The sequence below is a fragment of the Hemiscyllium ocellatum genome, unplaced genomic scaffold (genome assembly GCF_020745735.1).
Source record: "Hemiscyllium ocellatum isolate sHemOce1 unplaced genomic scaffold, sHemOce1.pat.X.cur. scaffold_1938_pat_ctg1, whole genome shotgun sequence".
Classification (NCBI taxonomy): domain Eukaryota; kingdom Metazoa; phylum Chordata; class Chondrichthyes; order Orectolobiformes; family Hemiscylliidae; genus Hemiscyllium; species Hemiscyllium ocellatum.
In genome coordinates this window covers 36,273-57,840 of record NW_026867917.1, presented here as the reverse complement: position 1 = coordinate 57,840, position 21,568 = coordinate 36,273, and the positions used below count along the sequence as shown (strand labels likewise).

The window sequence follows — 21,568 nt, the reverse complement described above, 5'->3', positions numbered from 1 at the left end:
GAACGACCGCAGAAGCCCAAAACGGCAGACAAGGGCAAATCCATTCATTTAAATTGGCAAGTTACCTTCCTGGCAGGCCCCTGGTTCCAGAATGTTCCCTGTAGCACGTTGGGGTTACCCCTGTCCTGGCTTTCTGCGTGCTGCACCTTCATCAGGTAACTGCAGAGCAGGTTCATAAGACAGAAAACCCGTAACAAAAGACGATAGTTTCCTGCAACTGAAAAGACAATAGATGCAACAATCACTGACTGCCATCAACACGGCAAACTAGCAAAGGCAAGAGATTCACATTGCATTCACCTGCTTTTGAACTTGGGTAAGCGTTGGGTGCACCATTCCTGGAAACACTGCAATACCAGGCTGATACATGGAGAGGACAGAGCAAGCCCTTAAGCCATCTCCCTGCTCCAAAAATCCATTTAATACAAACACTCCCACCTTCGGGAGATATCAGCGATTAAACTGATAAGAACAGAAACTACACATATTCCAAGCCAAAAGGCCGAGAAGCGATAGCACATTAATACTCCAACGGTGGAGGTCATATTTGCCGACTATCCTTTCCATCAGTTTGATGATATTCAAAGTTCCTTTATTCCCTTACCGTCTACCTTCCTTCCAAGATATCCAACCAGACCGGAAGATCACTCTGCAGCAGTCGCTGTGCTTTCCCCGTGCTTTTCTCTCCATCTGTTACGTAGCCGCGTAGGTCGCGCTGACGACCAATCAGATGGCACGGGCCGGAGCCACCGCACGTCAGGTCGACTGCAGAGAGGTTTCTCCCGGTGATCGGGGACAGCGGCGGCGGCAGGGTCATTCATTCCCCCGGCAGGGTCATTCATTCCCCCGGCATCTACAAGATTCACCAGAATTCCTCAGGCAGCACCTTGCAAACCCATGGCCAACGCAGCCTCGAAGGATGACGGCAGCAGATCCACGGGAACACCACCATTCGCAAGTTCTCCCCCCCCCCCCCCCCCGAGACACTCGCTGTCCTGAATTGCAAATATGTCTTTGTTCCTCCGGTGTTACCGGGTCAAAATCGGGAATCCCCGCCCAAACAGCATCGCGGGGCTACCGACAGCACTTGGACTGCAGCGGTTCGAGAGAGCAGCTCACCACCAGGCTGATCTCGGCATGGGCGAGAAATGTTGGCCTTGACGGAAAGATCCTATTCATTGCCTCCCCTTGTGTTGGTGTAGCTTGCCCATAAATGCCAATCATCGTTTCCCTCACGTACAGGATTTGCTCCTCGGCATTCCGCATCAATCCGAAAAGTTGCGAAAAGCGAATTACGTCCGTGCACCCTTTCTTTATCGTCCACTCTCAATATCCTCTCTACTTGTATCCGACTCTCTGGAGAATGGGGAGGGAGCTGATCTCCCCGTGTAAACATGTCACGCTGCAAGCGCGCCTCATCACCACCAGCAGCTCGATTCGACATCTCCGTTCACATTGCTGCAGATCGCTGACAACATTATAATCCGACCCAGTTGACAAACTGACAACTGTTTCGCTACTTGCACCGCAAATGATGACAAATCGTTCCAAATCGTACGGGTGGCACAGTGGATCAGTGGTTAGTACGGCTGCCTGGTGGCACCAGGGAGCTGAAGCCAGTTCCAGCCTTGGGCGATCGTCTGCGTGAATAATCTTTACGTACAGACGTAGCTACTAAAGCAGGTCGCTTCCGTACAGTAGTTTGCGAAGAAACAAACAGAGATGGGGGTTTCACTCTATTCAGGAAACAGACCAAAGACATTTCTTTCTTGTTCAAGAAAATATTAGGATAAATTTGTTGCCTCGGGGGTGGGGGGGGAGGCGGGGGGGTTGGGAAGGGGCTGTGGGGGCTGATCTGATAGCCATTTGACATTGGCTGAGTCATGGGATCCCACAACCTGATTTGACTGTGTTAAAAATCCCACAACACCAGGTTTCAGCCCAACGGGGTTCTTTGAAATTACAGCAGTCACCCCACCCCCCGCCACCGCCGTACCATCGGTGGGATACGTTCAAGAACGACCGCAGAAGCCCAAAACGGCAGACAAGGGCAAATCCATTCATTTAAATTGGCAAGTTACCTTCCTGGCAGGCCCCTGGTTCCAGAATGTTCCCTGTAGCACGTTGGGGTTACCCCTGTCCTGGCTTTCTGCGTGCTGCACCTTCATCAGGTAACTGCAGAGCAGGTTCATAAGACAGAAAACCCGTAACAAAAGACGATAGTTTCCTGCAACTGAAAAGACAATAGATGCAACAATCACTGACTGCCATCAACACGGCAAACTAGCAAAGGCAAGAGATTCACATTGCATTCACCTGCTTTTGAACTTGGGTAAGCGTTGGGTGCACCATTCCTGGAAACACTGCAATACCAGGCTGATACATGGAGAGGACAGAGCAAGCCCTTAAGCCATCTCCCTGCTCCAAAAATCCATTTAATACAAACACTCCCACCTTCGGGAGATATCAGCGATTAAACTGATAAGAACAGAAACTACACATATTCCAAGCCAAAAGGCCGAGAAGCGATAGCACATTAATACTCCAACGGTGGAGGTCATATTTGCCGACTATCCTTTCCATCAGTTTGATGATATTCAAAGTTCCTTTATTCCCTTACCGTCTACCTTCCTTCCAAGATATCCAACCAGACCGGAAGATCACTCTGCAGCAGTCGCTGTGCTTTCCCCGTGCTTTTCTCTCCATCTGTTACGTAGCCGCGCAGGTCGCGCTGACGACCAATCAGATGGCACGGGCCGGAGCCACCGCACGTCAGGTCGACTGCAGAGAGGTTTCTCCCGGTGATCGGGGACAGCGGCGGCGGCAGGGTCATTCATTCCCCCGGCAGGGTCATTCATTCCCCCGGCATCTACAAGATTCACCAGAATTCCTCAGGCAGCACCTTGCAAACCCATGGCCAACGCAGCCTCGAAGGATGACGGCAGCAGATCCACGGGAACACCACCATTCGCAAGTTCTCCCCCCCCCTCCGAGACACTCGCTGTCCTGAATTGCAAATATGTCTTTGTTCCTCCGGTGTTACCGGGTCAAAATCGGGAATCCCCGCCCAAACAGCATCGCGGGGCTACCGACAGCACTTGGACTGCAGCGGTTCGAGAGAGCAGCTCACCACCAGGCTGATCTCGGCATGGGTGAGAAATGTTGGCCTTGACGGAAAGATCCTATTCATTGCCTCCCCTTGTGTTGGTGTAGCTTGCCCATAAATGCCAATCATCGTTTCCCTCACGTACAGGATTTGCTCCTCGGCATTCCGCATCAATCCGAAAAGTTGCGAAAAGCGAATTACGTCCGTGCACCCTTTCTTTATCGTCCACTCTCAATATCCTCTCTACTTGTATCCGACTCTCTGGAGAATGGGGAGGGAGCTGATCTCCCCGTGTAAACATGTCACGCTGCAAGCGCGCCTCATCACCACCAGCAGCTCGATTCGACATCTCCGTTCACATTGCTGCAGATCGCTGACAACATTATAATCCGACCCAGTTGACAAACTGACAACTGTTTCGCTACTTGCACCGCAAATGATGACAAATCGTTCCAAATCGTACGGGTGGCACAGTGGATCAGTGGTTAGTACGGCTGCCTGGTGGCACCAGGGAGCTGAAGCCAGTTCCAGCCTTGGGCGATCGTCTGCGTGAATAATCTTTACGTACAGACGTAGCTACTAAAGCAGGTCGCTTCCGTACAGTAGTTTGCGAAGAAACAAACAGAGATGGGGGTTTCACTCTATTCAGGAAACAGACCAAAGACATTTCTTTCTTGTTCAAGAAAATATTAGGATAAATTTGTTGCCTCGGGGGTGGGGGGGGAGGCGGGGGGGTTGGGAAGGGGCTGTGGGGGCTGATCTGATAGCCATTTGACATTGGCTGAGTCATGGGATCCCACAACCTGATTTGACTGTGTTAAAAATCCCACAACACCAGGTTTCAGCCCAACGGGGTTCTTTGAAATTACAGCAGTCACCCCACCCCCCGCCACCGCCGTACCATCGGTGGGATACGTTCCAAGAACGACCGCAGAAGCCCAAAACGGCAGACAAGGGCAAATCCATTCATTTAAATTGGCAAGTTACCTTCCTGGCAGGCCCCTGGTTCCAGAATGTTCCCTGTAGCACGTTGGGGTTACCCCTGTCCTGGCTTTCTGCGTGCTGCACCTTCATCAGGTAACTGCAGAGCAGGTTCATAAGACAGAAAACCCGTAACAAAAGACGATAGTTTCCTGCAACTGAAAAGACAATAGATGCAACAATCACTGACTGCCATCAACACGGCAAACTAGCAAAGGCAAGAGATTCACATTGCATTCACCTGCTTTTGAACTTGGGTAAGCGTTGGGTGCACCATTCCTGGAAACACTGCAATACCAGGCTGATACATGGAGAGGACAGAGCAAGCCCTTAAGCCATCTCCCTGCTCCAAAAATCCATTTAATACAAACACTCCCACCTTCGGGAGATATCAGCGATTAAACTGATAAGAACAGAAACTACACATATTCCAAGCCAAAAGGCCGAGAAGCGATAGCACATCAATACTCCAACGGTGGAGGTCATATTTGCCGACTATCCTTTCCATCAGTTTGATGATATTCAAAGTTCCTTTATTCCCTTACCGTCTACCTTCCTTCCAAGATATCCAACCAGACCGGAAGATCACTCTGCAGCAGTCGCTGTGCTTTCCCCGTGCTTTTCTCTCCATCTGTTACGTAGCCGCGTAGGTCGCGCTGACGACCAATCAGATGGCACGGGCCGGAGCCACCGCACGTCAGGTCGACTGCAGAGAGGTTTCTCCCGGTGATCGGGGACAGCGGCGGCGGCAGGGTCATTCATTCCCCCGGCAGGGTCATTCATTCCCCCGGCATCTACAAGATTCACCAGAATTCCTCAGGCAGCACCTTGCAAACCCATGGCCAACGCAGCCTCGAAGGATGACGGCAGCAGATCCACGGGAACACCACCATTCGCAAGTTCTCCCCCCCCTCCGAGACACTCGCTGTCCTGAATTGCAAATATGTCTTTGTTCCTCCGGTGTTACCGGGTCAAAATCGGGAATCCCCGCCCAAACAGCATCGCGGGGCTACCGACAGCACTTGGACTGCAGCGGTTCGAGAGAGCAGCTCACCACCAGGCTGATCTCGGCATGGGTGAGAAATGTTGGCCTTGACGGAAAGATCCTATTCATTGCCTCCCCTTGTGTTGGTGTAGCTTGCCCATAAATGCCAATCATCGTTTCCCTCACGTACAGGATTTGCTCCTCGGCATTCCGCATCAATCCGAAAAGTTGCGAAAAGCGAATTACGTCCGTGCACCCTTTCTTTATCGTCCACTCTCAATATCCTCTCTACTTGTATCCGACTCTCTGGAGAATGGGGAGGGAGCTGATCTCCCCGTGTAAACATGTCACGCTGCAAGCGCGCCTCATCACCACCAGCAGCTTGATTCGACATCTCCGTTCACATTGCTGCAGATCGCTGACAACATTATAATCCGACCCAGTTGACAAACTGACAACTGTTTCGCTACTTGCACCGCAAATGATGACAAATCGTTCCAAATCGTACGGGTGGCACAGTGGATCAGTGGTTAGTACGGCTGCCTGGTGGCACCAGGGAGCTGAAGCCAGTTCCAGCCTTGGGCGATCGTCTGCGTGAATAATCTTTACGTACAGACGTAGCTACTAAAGCATGTCGCTTCCGTACAGTAGTTTGCGAAGAAACAAACAGAGATGGGGGTTTCACTCTATTCAGGAAACAGACCAAAGACATTTCTTTCTTGTTCAAGAAAATATTAGGATAAATTTGTTGCCTCGGGGGTGGGGGGGGAGGCGGGGGGGTTGGGAAGGGGCTGTGGGGGCTGATCTGATAGCCATTTGACATTGGCTGAGTCATGGGATCCCACAACCTGATTTGACTGTGTTAAAAATCCCACAACACCAGGTTTCAGCCCAACGGGGTTCTTTGAAATTACAGCAGTCACCCCACCCCCCCGCCACCGCCGTACCATCGGTGGGATACGTTCCAAGAACGACCGCAGAAGCCCAAAACGGCAGACAAGGGCAAATCCATTCATTTAAATTGGCAAGTTACCTTCCTGGCAGGCCCCTGGTTCCAGAATGTTCCCTGTAGCACGTTGGGGTTACCCCTGTCCTGGCTTTCTGCGTGCTGCACCTTCATCAGGTAACTGCAGAGCAGGTTCATAAGACAGAAAACCCGTAACAAAAGACGATAGTTTCCTGCAACTGAAAAGACAATAGATGCAACAATCACTGACTGCCATCAACACGGCAAACTAGCAAAGGCAAGAGATTCACATTGCATTCACCTGCTTTTGAACTTGGGTAAGCGTTGGGTGCACCATTCCTGGAAACACTGCAATACCAGGCTGATACATGGAGAGGACAGAGCAAGCCCTTAAGCCATCTCCCTGCTCCAAAAATCCATTTAATACAAACACTCCCACCTTCGGGAGATATCAGCGATTAAACTGATAAGAACAGAAACTACACATATTCCAAGCCAAAAGGCCGAGAAGCGATAGCACATTAATACTCCAACGGTGGAGGTCATATTTGCCGACTATCCTTTCCATCAGTTTGATGATATTCAAAGTTCCTTTATTCCCTTACCGTCTACCTTCCTTCCAAGATATCCAACCAGACCGGAAGATCACTCTGCAGCAGTCGCTGTGCTTTCCCCGTGCTTTTCTCTCCATCTGTTACGTAGCCGCGTAGGTCGCGCTGACGACCAATCAGATGGCACGGGCCGGAGCCACCGCACGTCAGGTCGACTGCAGAGAGGTTTCTCCCGGTGATCGGGGACAGCGGCGGCGGCAGGGTCATTCATTCCCCCGGCAGGGTCATTCATTCCCCCGGCATCTACAAGATTCACCAGAATTCCTCAGGCAGCACCTTGCAAACCCATGGCCAACGCAGCCTCGAAGGATGACGGCAGCAGATCCACGGGAACACCACCATTCGCAAGTTCTCCCCCCCCTCCGAGACACTCGCTGTCCTGAATTGCAAATATGTCTTTGTTCCTCCGGTGTTACCGGGTCAAAATCGGGAATCCCCGCCCAAACAGCATCGCGGGGCTACCGACAGCACTTGGACTGCAGCGGTTCGAGAGAGCAGCTCACCACCAGGCTGATCTCGGCATGGGTGAGAAATGTTGGCCTTGACGGAAAGATCCTATTCATTGCCTCCCCTTGTGTTGGTGTAGCTTGCCCATAAATGCCAATCATCGTTTCCCTCACGTACAGGATTTGCTCCTCGGCATTCCGCATCAATCCGAAAAGTTGCGAAAAGCGAATTACGTCCGTGCACCCTTTCTTTATCGTCCACTCTCAATATCCTCTCTACTTGTATCCGACTCTCTGGAGAATGGGGAGGGAGCTGATCTCCCCGTGTAAACATGTCACGCTGCAAGCGCGCCTCATCACCACCAGCAGCTCGATTCGACATCTCCGTTCACATTGCTGCAGATCGCTGACAACATTATAAACCGACCCAGTTGACAAACTGACAACTGTTTCGCTACTTGCACCGCAAATGATGACAAATCGTTCCAAATCGTACGGGTGGCACAGTGGATCAGTGGTTAGTACGGCTGCCTGGTGGCACCAGGGAGCTGAAGCCAGTTCCAGCCTTGGGCGATCGTCTGCGTGAATAATCTTTACGTACAGACGTAGCTACTAAAGCAGGTCGCTTCCGTACAGTAGTTTGCGAAGAAACAAACAGAGATGGGGGTTTCACTCTATTCAGGAAACAGACCAAAGACATTTCTTTCTTGTTCAAGAAAATATTAGGATAAATTTGTTGCCTCGGGGGTGGGGGGGGAGGCGGGGGGGTTGGGAAGGGGCTGTGGGGGCTGATCTGATAGCCATTTGACATTGGCTGAGTCATGGGATCCCACAACCTGATTTGACTGTGTTAAAAATCCCACAACACCAGGTTTCAGCCCAACGGGGTTCTTTGAAATTACAGCAGTCACCCCACCCCCCCGCCACCGCCGTACCATCGGTGGGATACGTTCCAAGAACGACCGCAGAAGCCCAAAACGGCAGACAAGGGCAAATCCATTCATTTAAATTGGCAAGTTACCTTCCTGGCAGGCCCCTGGTTCCAGAATGTTCCCTGTAGCACGTTGGGGTTACCCCTGTCCTGGCTTTCTGCGTGCTGCACCTTCATCAGGTAACTGCAGAGCAGGTTCATAAGACAGAAAACCCGTAACAAAAGACGATAGTTTCCTGCAACTGAAAAGACAATAGATGCAACAATCACTGACTGCCATCAACACGGCAAACTAGCAAAGGCAAGAGATTCACATTGCATTCACCTGCTTTTGAACTTGGGTAAGCGTTGGGTGCACCATTCCTGGAAACACTGCAATACCAGGCTGATACATGGAGAGGACAGAGCAAGCCCTTAAGCCATCTCCCTGCTCCAAAAATCCATTTAATACAAACACTCCCACCTTCGGGAGATATCAGCGATTAAACTGATAAGAACAGAAACTACACATATTCCAAGCCAAAAGGCCGAGAAGCGATAGCACATCAATACTCCAACGGTGGAGGTCATATTTGCCGACTATCCTTTCCATCAGTTTGATGATATTCAAAGTTCCTTTATTCCCTTACCGTCTACCTTCCTTCCAAGATATCCAACCAGACCGGAAGATCACTCTGCAGCAGTCGCTGTGCTTTCCCCGTGCTTTTCTCTCCATCTGTTACGTAGCCGCGTAGGTCGCGCTGACGACCAATCAGATGGCACGGGCCGGAGCCACCGCACGTCAGGTCGACTGCAGAGAGGTTTCTCCCGGTGATCGGGGACAGCGGCGGCGGCAGGGTCATTCATTCCCCCGGCAGGGTCATTCATTCCCCCGGCATCTACAAGATTCACCAGAATTCCTCAGGCAGCACCTTGCAAACCCATGGCCAACGCAGCCTCGAAGGATGACGGCAGCAGATCCACGGGAACACCACCATTCGCAAGTTCTCCCCCCCCTCCGAGACACTCGCTGTCCTGAATTGCAAATATGTCTTTGTTCCTCCGGTGTTACCGGGTCAAAATCGGGAATCCCCGCCCAAACAGCATCGCGGGGCTACCGACAGCACTTGGACTGCAGCGGTTCGAGAGAGCAGCTCACCACCAGGCTGATCTCGGCATGGGTGAGAAATGTTGGCCTTGACGGAAAGATCCTATTCATTGCCTCCCCTTGTGTTGGTGTAGCTTGCCCATAAATGCCAATCATCGTTTCCCTCACGTACAGGATTTGCTCCTCGGCATTCCGCATCAATCCGAAAAGTTGCGAAAAGCGAATTACGTCCGTGCACCCTTTCTTTATCGTCCACTCTCAATATCCTCTCTACTTGTATCTGACTCTCTGGAGAATGGGGAGGGAGCTGATCTCCCCGTGTAAACATGTCACGCTGCAAGCGCGCCTCATCACCACCAGCAGCTCGATTCGACATCTCCGTTCACATTGCTGCAGATCGCTGACAACATTATAATCCGACCCAGTTGACAAACTGACAACTGTTTCGCTACTTGCACCGCAAATGATGACAAATCGTTCCAAATCGTACGGGTGGCACAGTGGATCAGTGGTTAGTACGGCTGCCTGGTGGCACCAGGGAGCTGAAGCCAGTTCCAGCCTTGGGCGATCGTCTGCGTGAATAATCTTTACGTACAGACGTAGCTACTAAAGCAGGTCGCTTCCGTACAGTAGTTTGCGAAGAAACAAACAGAGATGGGGGTTTCACTCTATTCAGGAAACAGACCAAAGACATTTCTTTCTTGTTCAAGAAAATATTAGGATAAATTTGTTGCCTCGGGGGTGGGGGGGGAGGCGGGGGGGTTGGGAAGGGGCTGTGGGGGCTGATCTGATAGCCATTTGACATTGGCTGAGTCATGGGATCCCACAACCTGATTTGACTGTGTTAAAAATCCCACAACACCAGGTTTCAGCCCAACGGGGTTCTTTGAAATTACAGCAGTCACCCCACCCCCCGCCACCGCCGTACCATCGGTGGGATACGTTCCAAGAACGACCGCAGAAGCCCAAAACGGCAGACAAGGGCAAATCCATTCATTTAAATTGGCAAGTTACCTTCCTGGCAGGCCCCTGGTTCCAGAATGTTCCCTGTAGCACGTTGGGGTTACCCCTGTCCTGGCTTTCTGCGTGCTGCACCTTCATCAGGTAACTGCAGAGCAGGTTCATAAGACAGAAAACCCGTAACAAAAGACGATAGTTTCCTGCAACTGAAAAGACAATAGATGCAACAATCACTGACTGCCATCAACACGGCAAACTAGCAAAGGCAAGAGATTCACATTGCATTCACCTGCTTTTGAACTTGGGTAAGCGTTGGGTGCACCATTCCTGGAAACACTGCAATACCAGGCTGATACATGGAGAGGACAGAGCAAGCCCTTAAGCCATCTCCCTGCTCCAAAAATCCATTTAATACAAACACTCCCACCTTCGGGAGATATCAGCGATTAAACTGATAAGAACAGAAACTACACATATTCCAAGCCAAAAGGCCGAGAAGCGATAGCACATTAATACTCCAACGGTGGAGGTCATATTTGCCGACTATCCTTTCCATCAGTTTGATGATATTCAAAGTTCCTTTATTCCCTTACCGTCTACCTTCCTTCCAAGATATCCAACCAGACCGGAAGATCACTCTGCAGCAGTCGCTGTGCTTTCCCCGTGCTTTTCTCTCCATCTGTTACGTAGCCGCGTAGGTCGCGCTGACGACCAATCAGATGGCACGGGCCGGAGCCACCGCACGTCAGGTCGACTGCAGAGAGGTTTCTCCCGGTGATCGGGGACAGCGGCGGCGGCAGGGTCATTCATTCCCCCGGCAGGGTCATTCATTCCCCCGGCATCTACAAGATTCACCAGAATTCCTCAGGCAGCACCTTGCAAACCCATGGCCAACGCAGCCTCGAAGGATGACGGCAGCAGATCCACGGGAACACCACCATTCGCAAGTTCTCCCCCCCCTCCGAGACACTCGCTGTCCTGAATTGCAAATATGTCTTTGTTCCTCCGGTGTTACCGGGTCAAAATCGGGAATCCCCGCCCAAACAGCATCGCGGGGCTACCGACAGCACTTGGACTGCAGCGGTTCGAGAGAGCAGCTCACCACCAGGCTGATCTCGGCATGGGTGAGAAATGTTGGCCTTGACGGAAAGATCCTATTCATTGCCTCCCCTTGTGTTGGTGTAGCTTGCCCATAAATGCCAATCATCGTTTCCCTCACGTACAGGATTTGCTCCTCGGCATTCCGCATCAATCCGAAAAGTTGCGAAAAGCGAATTACGTCCGTGCACCCTTTCTTTATCGTCCACTCTCAATATCCTCTCTACTTGTATCCGACTCTCTGGAGAATGGGGAGGGAGCTGATCTCCCCGTGTAAACATGTCACGCTGCAAGCGCGCCTCATCACCACCAGCAGCTTGATTCGACATCTCCGTTCACATTGCTGCAGATCGCTGACAACATTATAATCCGACCCAGTTGACAAACTGACAACTGTTTCGCTACTTGCACCGCAAATGATGACAAATCGTTCCAAATCGTACGGGTGGCACAGTGGATCAGTGGTTAGTACGGCTGCCTGGTGGCACCAGGGAGCTGAAGCCAGTTCCAGCCTTGGGCGATCGTCTGCGTGAATAATCTTTACGTACAGACGTAGCTACTAAAGCAGGTCGCTTCCGTACAGTAGTTTGCGAAGAAACAAACAGAGATGGGGGTTTCACTCTATTCAGGAAACAGACCAAAGACATTTCTTTCTTGTTCAAGAAAATATTAGGATAAATTTGTTGCCTCGGGGGTGGGGGGGGAGGCGGGGGGGTTGGGAAGGGGCTGTGGGGGCTGATCTGATAGCCATTTGACATTGGCTGAGTCATGGGATCCCACAACCTGATTTGACTGTGTTAAAAATCCCACAACACCAGGTTTCAGCCCAACGGGGTTCTTTGAAATTACAGCAGTCACCCCACCCCCCGCCACCGCCGTACCATCGGTGGGATACGTTCCAAGAACGACCGCAGAAGCCCAAAACGGCAGACAAGGGCAAATCCATTCATTTAAATTGGCAAGTTACCTTCCTGGCAGGCCCCTGGTTCCAGAATGTTCCCTGTAGCACGTTGGGGTTACCCCTGTCCTGGCTTTCTGCGTGCTGCACCTTCATCAGGTAACTGCAGAGCAGGTTCATAAGACAGAAAACCCGTAACAAAAGACGATAGTTTCCTGCAACTGAAAAGACAATAGATGCAACAATCACTGACTGCCATCAACACGGCAAACTAGCAAAGGCAAGAGATTCACATTGCATTCACCTGCTTTTGAACTTGGGTAAGCGTTGGGTGCACCATTCCTGGAAACACTGCAATACCAGGCTGATACATGGAGAGGACAGAGCAAGCCCTTAAGCCATCTCCCTGCTCCAAAAATCCATTTAATACAAACACTCCCACCTTCGGGAGATATCAGCGATTAAACTGATAAGAACAGAAACTACACATATTCCAAGCCAAAAGGCCGAGAAGCGATAGCACATCAATACTCCAACGGTGGAGGTCATATTTGCCGACTATCCTTTCCATCAGTTTGATGATATTCAAAGTTCCTTTATTCCCTTACCGTCTACCTTCCTTCCAAGATATCCAACCAGACCGGAAGATCACTCTGCAGCAGTCGCTGTGCTTTCCCCGTGCTTTTCTCTCCATCTGTTACGTAGCCGCGTAGGTCGCGCTGACGACCAATCAGATGGCACGGGCCGGAGCCACCGCACGTCAGGTCGACTGCAGAGAGGTTTCTCCCGGTGATCGGGGACAGCGGCGGCGGCAGGGTCATTCATTCCCCCGGCAGGGTCATTCATTCCCCCGGCATCTACAAGATTCACCAGAATTCCTCAGGCAGCACCTTGCAAACCCATGGCCAACGCAGCCTCGAAGGATGACGGCAGCAGATCCACGGGAACACCACCATTCGCAAGTTCTCCCCCCCCCTCCGAGACACTCGCTGTCCTGAATTGCAAATATGTCTTTGTTCCTCCGGTGTTACCGGGTCAAAATCGGGAATCCCCGCCCAAACAGCATCGCGGGGCTACCGACAGCACTTGGACTGCAGCGGTTCGAGAGAGCAGCTCACCACCAGGCTGATCTCGGCATGGGTGAGAAATGTTGGCCTTGACGGAAAGATCCTATTCATTGCCTCCCCTTGTGTTGGTGTAGCTTGCCCATAAATGCCAATCATCGTTTCCCTCACGTACAGGATTTGCTCCTCGGCATTCCGCATCAATCCGAAAAGTTGCGAAAAGCGAATTACGTCCGTGCACCCTTTCTTTATCGTCCACTCTCAATATCCTCTCTACTTGTATCTGACTCTCTGGAGAATGGGGAGGGAGCTGATCTCCCCGTGTAAACATGTCACGCTGCAAGCGCGCCTCATCACCACCAGCAGCTCGATTCGACATCTCCGTTCACATTGCTGCAGATCGCTGACAACATTATAATCCGACCCAGTTGACAAACTGACAACTGTTTCGCTACTTGCACCGCAAATGATGACAAATCGTTCCAAATCGTACGGGTGGCACAGTGGATCAGTGGTTAGTACGGCTGCCTGGTGGCACCAGGGAGCTGAAGCCAGTTCCAGCCTTGGGCGATCGTCTGCGTGAATAATCTTTACGTACAGACGTAGCTACTAAAGCAGGTCGCTTCCGTACAGTAGTTTGCGAAGAAACAAACAGAGAGGGGGGTTTCACTCTATTCAGGAAACAGACCAAAGACATTTCTTTCTTGTTCAAGAAAATATTAGGATAAATTTGTTGCCTCGGGGGTGGGGGGGGAGGCGGGGGGGTTGGGAAGGGGCTGTGGGGGCTGATCTGATAGCCATTTGACATTGGCTGAGTCATGGGATCCCACAACCTGATTTGACTGTGTTAAAAATCCCACAACACCAGGTTTCAGCCCAACGGGGTTCTTTGAAATTACAGCAGTCACCCCACCCCCCGCCACCGCCGTACCATCGGTGGGATACGTTCCAAGAACGACCGCAGAAGCCCAAAACGGCAGACAAGGGCAAATCCATTCATTTAAATTGGCAAGTTACCTTCCTGGCAGGCCCCTGGTTCCAGAATGTTCCCTGTAGCACGTTGGGGTTACCCCTGTCCTGGCTTTCTGCGTGCTGCACCTTCATCAGGTAACTGCAGAGCAGGTTCATAAGACAGAAAACCCGTAACAAAAGACGATAGTTTCCTGCAACTGAAAAGACAATAGATGCAACAATCACTGACTGCCATCAACACGGCAAACTAGCAAAGGCAAGAGATTCACATTGCATTCACCTGCTTTTGAACTTGGGTAAGCGTTGGGTGCACCATTCCTGGAAACACTGCAATACCAGGCTGATACATGGAGAGGACAGAGCAAGCCCTTAAGCCATCTCCCTGCTCCAAAAATCCATTTAATACAAACACTCCCACCTTCGGGAGATATCAGCGATTAAACTGATAAGAACAGAAACTACACATATTCCAAGCCAAAAGGCCGAGAAGCGATAGCACATTAATACTCCAACGGTGGAGGTCATATTTGCCGACTATCCTTTCCATCAGTTTGATGATATTCAAAGTTCCTTTATTCCCTTACCGTCTACCTTCCTTCCAAGATATCCAACCAGACCGGAAGATCACTCTGCAGCAGTCGCTGTGCTTTCCCCGTGCTTTTCTCTCCATCTGTTACGTAGCCGCGTAGGTCGCGCTGACGACCAATCAGATGGCACGGGCCGGAGCCACCGCACGTCAGGTCGACTGCAGAGAGGTTTCTCCCGGTGATCGGGGACAGCGGCGGCGGCAGGGTCATTCATTCCCCCGGCAGGGTCATTCATTCCCCCGGCATCTACAAGATTCACCAGAATTCCTCAGGCAGCACCTTGCAAACCCATGGCCAACGCAGCCTCGAAGGATGACGGCAGCAGATCCACGGGAACACCACCATTCGCAAGTTCTCCCCCCCCTCCGAGACACTCGCTGTCCTGAATTGCAAATATGTCTTTGTTCCTCCGGTGTTACCGGGTCAAAATCGGGAATCCCCGCCCAAACAGCATCGCGGGGCTACCGACAGCACTTGGACTGCAGCGGTTCGAGAGAGCAGCTCACCACCAGGCTGATCTCGGCATGGGTGAGAAATGTTGGCCTTGACGGAAAGATCCTATTCATTGCCTCCCCTTGTGTTGGTGTAGCTTGCCCATAAATGCCAATCATCGTTTCCCTCACGTACAGGATTTGCTCCTCGGCATTCCGCATCAATCCGAAAAGTTGCGAAAAGCGAATTACGTCCGTGCACCCTTTCTTTATCGTCCACTCTCAATATCCTCTCTACTTGTATCCGACTCTCTGGAGAATGGGGAGGGAGCTGATCTCCCCGTGTAAACATGTCACGCTGCAAGCGCGCCTCATCACCACCAGCAGCTCGATTCGACATCTCCGTTCACATTGCTGCAGATCGCTGACAACATTATAATCCGACCCAGTTGACAAACTGACAACTGTTTCGCTACTTGCACCGCAAATGATGACAAATCGTTCCAAATCGTACGGGTGGCACAGTGGATCAGTGGTTAGTACGGCTGCCTGGTGGCACCAGGGAGCTGAAGCCAGTTCCAGCCTTGGGCGATCGTCTGCGTGAATAATCTTTACGTACAGACGTAGCTACTAAAGCAGGTCGCTTCCGTACAGTAGTTTGCGAAGAAACAAACAGAGATGGGGGTTTCACTCTATTCAGGAAACAGACCAAAGACATTTCTTTCTTGTTCAAGAAAATATTAGGATAAATTTGTTGCCTCGGGGGTGGGGGGGGGAGGCGGGGGGGTTGGGAAGGGGCTGTGGGGGCTGATCTGATAGCCATTTGACATTGGCTGAGTCATGGGATCCCACAACCTGATTTGACTGTGTTAAAAATCCCACAACACCAGGTTTCAGCCCAACGGGGTTCTTTGAAATTACAGCAGTCACCCCACCCCCCGCCACCGCCGTACCATCGGTGGGATACGTTCCAAGAACGACCGCAGAAGCCCAAAACGGCAGACAAGGGCAAATCCATTCATTTAAATTGGCAAGTTACCTTCCTGGCAGGCCCCTGGTTCCAGAATGTTCCCTGTAGCACGTTGGGGTTACCCCTGTCCTGGCTTTCTGCGTGCTGCACCTTCATCAGGTAACTGCAGAGCAGGTTCATAAGACAGAAAACCCGTAACAAAAGACGATAGTTTCCTGCAACTGAAAAGACAATAGATGCAACAATCACTGACTGCCATCAACACGGCAAACTAGCAAAGGCAAGAGATTCACATTGCATTCACCTGCTTTTGAACTTGGGTAAGCGTTGGGTGCACCATTCCTGGAAACACTGCAATACCAGGCTGATACATGGAGAGGACAGAGCAAGCCCTTAAGCCATCTCCCTGCTCCAAAAATCCATTTAATACAAACACTCCCACCTTCGGGAGATATCAGCGATTAAACTGATAAGAACAGAAACTACACATATTCCAAGCCAAAAGGCCGAGAAGCGATAGCACATCAATACTCCAACGGTGGAGGTCATATTTGCCGACTATCCTTTCCATCAGTTTGATGATATTCAAAGTTCCTTTATTCCCTTACCGTCTACCTTCCTTCCAAGATATCCAACCAGACCGGAAGATCACTCTGCAGCAGTCGCTGTGCTTTCCCCGTGCTTTTCTCTCCATCTGTTACGTAGCCGCGTAGGTCGCGCTGACGACCAATCAGATGGCACGGGCCGGAGCCACCGCACGTCAGGTCGACTGCAGAGAGGTTTCTCCCGGTGATCGGGGACAGCGGCGGCGGCAGGGTCATTCATTCCCCCGGCAGGGTCATTCATTCCCCCGGCATCTACAAGATTCACCAGAATTCCTCAGGCAGCACCTTGCAAACCCATGGCCAACGCAGCCTCGAAGGATGACGGCAGCAGATCCACGGGAACACCACCATTCGCAAGTTCTCCCCCCCCCCCCCCGAGACACTCGCTGTCCTGAATTGCAAATATGTCTTTGTTCCTCCGGTGTTACCGGGTCAAAATCGGGAATCCCCGCCCAAACAGCATCGCGGGGCTACCGACAGCACTTGGACTGCAGCGGTTCGAGAGAGCAGCTCACCACCAGGCTGATCTCGGCATGGGCGAGAAATGTTGGCCTTGACGGAAAGATCCTATTCATTGCCTCCCCTTGTGTTGGTGTAGCTTGCCCATAAATGCCAATCATCGTTTCCCTCACGTACAGGATTTGCTCCTCGGCATTCCGCATCAATCCGAAAAGTTGCGAAAAGCGAATTACGTCCGTGCACCCTTTCTTTATCGTCCACTCTCAATATCCTCTCTACTTGTATCCGACTCTCTGGAGAATGGGGAGGGAGCTGATCTCCCCGTGTAAACATGTCACGCTGCAAGCGCGCCTCATCACCACCAGCAGCTTGATTCGACATCTCCGTTCACATTGCTGCAGATCGCTGACAACATTATAATCCGACCCAGTTGACAAACTGACAACTGTTTCGCTACTTGCACCGCAAATGATGACAAATCGTTCCAAATCGTACGGGTGGCACAGTGGATCAGTGGTTAGTACGGCTGCCTGGTGGCACCAGGGAGCTGAAGCCAGTTCCAGCCTTGGGCGATCGTCTGCGTGAATAATCTTTACGTACAGACGTAGCTACTAAAGCAGGTCGCTTCCGTACAGTAGTTTGCGAAGAAACAAACAGAGATGGGGGTTTCACTCTATTCAGGAAACAGACCAAAGACATTTCTTTCTTGTTCAAGAAAATATTAGGATAAATTTGTTGCCTCGGGGGTGGGGGGGGAGGCGGGGGGGTTGGGAAGGGGCTGTGGGGGCTGATCTGATAGCCATTTGACATTGGCTGAGTCATGGGATCCCACAACCTGATTTGACTGTGTTAAAAATCCCACAACACCAGGTTTCAGCCCAACGGGGTTCTTTGAAATTACAGCAGTCACCCCACCCCCCCGCCACCGCCGTACCATCGGTGGGATACGTTCCAAGAACGACCGCAGAAGCCCAAAACGGCAGACAAGGGCAAATCCATTCATTTAAATTGGCAAGTTACCTTCCTGGCAGGCCCCTGGTTCCAGAATGTTCCCTGTAGCACGTTGGGGTTACCCCTGTCCTGGCTTTCTGCGTGCTGCACCTTCATCAGGTAACTGCAGAGCAGGTTCATAAGACAGAAAACCCGTAACAAAAGACGATAGTTTCCTGCAACTGAAAAGACAATAGATGCAACAATCACTGACTGCCATCAACATGGCAAACTAGCAAAGGCAAGAGATTCACATTGCATTCACCTGCTTTTGAACTTGGGTAAGCGTTGGGTGCACCATTCCTGGAAACACTGCAATACCAGGCTGATACATGGAGAGGACAGAGCAAGCCCTTAAGCCATCTCCCTGCTCCAAAAATCCATTTAATACAAACACTCCCACCTTCGGGAGATATCAGCGATTAAACTGATAAGAACAGAAACTACACATATTCCAAGCCAAAAGGCCGAGAAGCGATAGCACATTAATACTCCAACGGTGGAGGTCATATTTGCCGACTATCCTTTCCATCAGTTTGATGATATTCAAAGTTCCTTTATTCCCTTACCGTCTACCTTCCTTCCAAGATATCCAACCAGACCGGAAGATCACTCTGCAGCAGTCGCTGTGCTTTCCCCGTGCTTTTCTCTCCATCTGTTACGTAGCCGCGTAGGTCGCGCTGACGACCAATCAGATGGCACGGGCCGGAGCCACCGCACGTCAGGTCGACTGCAGAGAGGTTTCTCCCGGTGATCGGGGACAGCGGCGGCGGCAGGGTCATTCATTCCCCCGGCAGGGTCATTCATTCCCCCGGCATCTACAAGATTCACCAGAATTCCTCAGGCAGCACCTTGCAAACCCATGGCCAACGCAGCCTCGAAGGATGACGGCAGCAGATCCACGGGAACACCACCATTCGCAAGTTCTCCCCCCCCTCCGAGACACTCGCTGTCCTGAATTGCAAATATGTCTTTGTTCCTCCGGTGTTACCGGGTCAAAATCGGGAATCCCCGCCCAAACAGCATCGCGGGGCTACCGACAGCACTTGGACTGCAGCGGTTCGAGAGAGCAGCTCACCACCAGGCTGATCTCGGCATGGGTGAGAAATGTTGGCCTTGACGGAAAGATCCTATTCATTGCCTCCCCTTGTGTTGGTGTAGCTTGCCCATAAATGCCAATCATCGTTTCCCTCACGTACAGGATTTGCTCCTCGGCATTCCGCATCAATCCGAAAAGTTGTGAAAAGCGAATTACGTCCGTGCACCCTTTCTTTATCGTCCACTCTCAATATCCTCTCTACTTGTATCCGACTCTCTGGAGAATGGGGAGGGAGCTGATCTCCCCGTGTAAACATGTCACGCTGCAAGCGCGCCTCATCACCACCAGCAGCTCGATTCGACATCTCCGTTCACATTGCTGCAGATCGCTGACAACATTATAATCCGACCCAGTTGACAAACTGACAACTGTTTCGCTACTTGCACCGCAAATGATGACAAATCGTTCCAAATCGTACGGGTGGCACAGTGGATCAGTGGTTAGTACGGCTGCCTGGTGGCACCAGGGAGCTGAAGCCAGTTCCAGCCTTGGGCGATCGTCTGCGTGAATAATCTTTACGTACAGACGTAGCTACTAAAGCAGGTCGCTTCCGTACAGTAGTTTGCGAAGAAACAAACAGAGTTGGGGGTTTCACTCTATTCAGGAAACAGACCAAAGACATTTCTTTCTTGTTCAAGAAAATATTAGGATAAATTTGTTGCCTCGGGGGTGGGGGGGGAGGCGGGGGGGTTGGGAAGGGGCTGTGGGGGCTGATCTGATAGCCATTTGACATTGGCTGAGTCATGGGATCCCACAACCTGATTTGACTGTGTTAAAAATCCCACAACACCAGGTTTCAGCCCAACGGGGTTCTTTGAAATTACAGCAGTCACCCCACCCCCCGCCACCGCCGTACCATCGGTGGGATACGTTCCAAGAACGACCGCAGAAGCCCAAAACGGCAGACAAGGGCAAATCCATTCATTTAAATTGGCAAGTTACCTTCCTGGCAGGCCCCTGGTTCCAGAATGTTCCCTGTAGCACGTTGGGGTTACCCCTGTCCTGGCTTTCTGCGTGCTGCACCTTCATCAGGTAACTGCAGAGCAGGTTCATAAGACAGAAAACCCGTAACAAAAGACGATAGTTTCCTGCAACTGAAAAGACAATAGATGCAACAATCACTGACTGCCATCAACACGGCAAACTAGCAAAGGCAAGAGATTCACATTGCATTCACCTGCTTTTGAACTTGGGTAAGCGTTGGGTGCACCATTCCTGGAAACACTGCAATACCAGGCTGATACATGGAGAGGACAGAGCAAGCCCTTAAGCCATCTCCCTGCTCCAAAAATCCATTTAATACAAACACTCCCACCTTCGGGAGATATCAGCGATTAAACTGATAAGAACAGAAACTACACATATTCCAAGCCAAAAGGCCGAGAAGCGATAGCACATCAATACTCCAACGGTGGAGGTCATATTTGCCGACTATCCTTTCCATCAGTTTGATGATATTCAAAGTTCCTTTATTCCCTTACCGTCTACCTTCCTTCCAAGATATCCAACCAGACCGGAAGATCACTCTGCAGCAGTCGCTGTGCTTTCCCCGTGCTTTTCTCTCCATCTGTTACGTAGCCGCGTAGGTCGCGCTGACGACCAATCAGATGGCACGGGCCGGAGCCACCGCACGTCAGGTCGACTGCAGAGAGGTTTCTCCCGGTGATCGGGGACAGCGGCGGCGGCAGGGTCATTCATTCCCCCGGCAGGGTCATTCATTCCCCCGGCATCTACAAGATTCACCAGAATTCCTCAGGCAGCACCTTGCAAACCCATGGCCAACGCAGCCTCGAAGGATGACGGCAGCAGATCCACGGGAACACCACCATTCGCAAGTTCTCCCCCCCCTCCGAGACACTCGCTGTCCTGAATTGCAAATATGTCTTTGTTCCTCCGGTGTTACCGGGTCAAAATCGGGAATCCCCGCCCAAACAGCATCGCGGGGCTACCGACAGCACTTGGACTGCAGCGGTTCGAGAGAGCAGCTCACCACCAGGCTGATCTCGGCATGGGTGAGAAATGTTGGCCTTGACGGAAAGATCCTATTCATTGCCTCCCCTTGTGTTGGTGTAGCTTGCCCATAAATGCCAATCATCGTTTCCCTCACGTACAGGATTTGCTCCTCGGCATTCCGCATCAATCCGAAAAGTTGCGAAAAGCGAATTACGTCCGTGCACCCTTTCTTTATCGTCCACTCTCAATATCCTCTCTACTTGTATCTGACTCTCTGGAGAATGGGGAGGGAGCTGATCTCCCCGTGTAAACATGTCACGCTGCAAGCGCGCCTCATCACCACCAGCAGCTCGATTCGACATCTCCGT

At 51.4% G+C, this 21,568-nt stretch overlaps 11 non-coding genes across 11 annotated transcripts; all 11 read right to left on the bottom strand.

The window, feature by feature from the left end:
- Positions 1-322: 322 nt before the first annotated feature.
- On the bottom strand, positions 323-514 carry LOC132810783 (U2 spliceosomal RNA). The gene has a single exon (XR_009643088.1). It is a non-coding gene; the product is annotated as a U2 spliceosomal RNA (small nuclear RNA).
- A 1,824-nt stretch (positions 515-2,338) lies between these two features.
- LOC132810782 (U2 spliceosomal RNA) lies at positions 2,339-2,530 on the bottom strand. The gene has a single exon (XR_009643087.1). It is a non-coding gene; the product is annotated as a U2 spliceosomal RNA (small nuclear RNA).
- A 1,820-nt stretch (positions 2,531-4,350) lies between these two features.
- On the bottom strand, positions 4,351-4,542 carry LOC132810781 (U2 spliceosomal RNA). Its single transcript, XR_009643086.1, has one exon. It is a non-coding gene; the product is annotated as a U2 spliceosomal RNA (small nuclear RNA).
- Positions 4,543-6,362: 1,820 nt separating this feature from the next.
- Positions 6,363-6,554, bottom strand: LOC132810780 (U2 spliceosomal RNA). The gene has a single exon (XR_009643085.1). It is a non-coding gene; the product is annotated as a U2 spliceosomal RNA (small nuclear RNA).
- A 1,820-nt stretch (positions 6,555-8,374) lies between these two features.
- LOC132810779 (U2 spliceosomal RNA) lies at positions 8,375-8,566 on the bottom strand. The gene has a single exon (XR_009643084.1). It is a non-coding gene; the product is annotated as a U2 spliceosomal RNA (small nuclear RNA).
- A 1,819-nt stretch (positions 8,567-10,385) lies between these two features.
- LOC132810777 (U2 spliceosomal RNA) lies at positions 10,386-10,577 on the bottom strand. Its single transcript, XR_009643082.1, has one exon. It is a non-coding gene; the product is annotated as a U2 spliceosomal RNA (small nuclear RNA).
- Positions 10,578-12,396: 1,819 nt separating this feature from the next.
- Positions 12,397-12,588, bottom strand: LOC132810776 (U2 spliceosomal RNA). Its single transcript, XR_009643081.1, has one exon. It is a non-coding gene; the product is annotated as a U2 spliceosomal RNA (small nuclear RNA).
- Positions 12,589-14,408: 1,820 nt separating this feature from the next.
- Positions 14,409-14,600, bottom strand: LOC132810775 (U2 spliceosomal RNA). The gene has a single exon (XR_009643080.1). It is a non-coding gene; the product is annotated as a U2 spliceosomal RNA (small nuclear RNA).
- A 1,820-nt stretch (positions 14,601-16,420) lies between these two features.
- On the bottom strand, positions 16,421-16,612 carry LOC132810774 (U2 spliceosomal RNA). Its single transcript, XR_009643079.1, has one exon. It is a non-coding gene; the product is annotated as a U2 spliceosomal RNA (small nuclear RNA).
- Positions 16,613-18,435: 1,823 nt separating this feature from the next.
- On the bottom strand, positions 18,436-18,627 carry LOC132810773 (U2 spliceosomal RNA). Its single transcript, XR_009643078.1, has one exon. It is a non-coding gene; the product is annotated as a U2 spliceosomal RNA (small nuclear RNA).
- Positions 18,628-20,446: 1,819 nt separating this feature from the next.
- Positions 20,447-20,638, bottom strand: LOC132810772 (U2 spliceosomal RNA). Its single transcript, XR_009643077.1, has one exon. It is a non-coding gene; the product is annotated as a U2 spliceosomal RNA (small nuclear RNA).
- Positions 20,639-21,568: the final 930 nt, after the last annotated feature.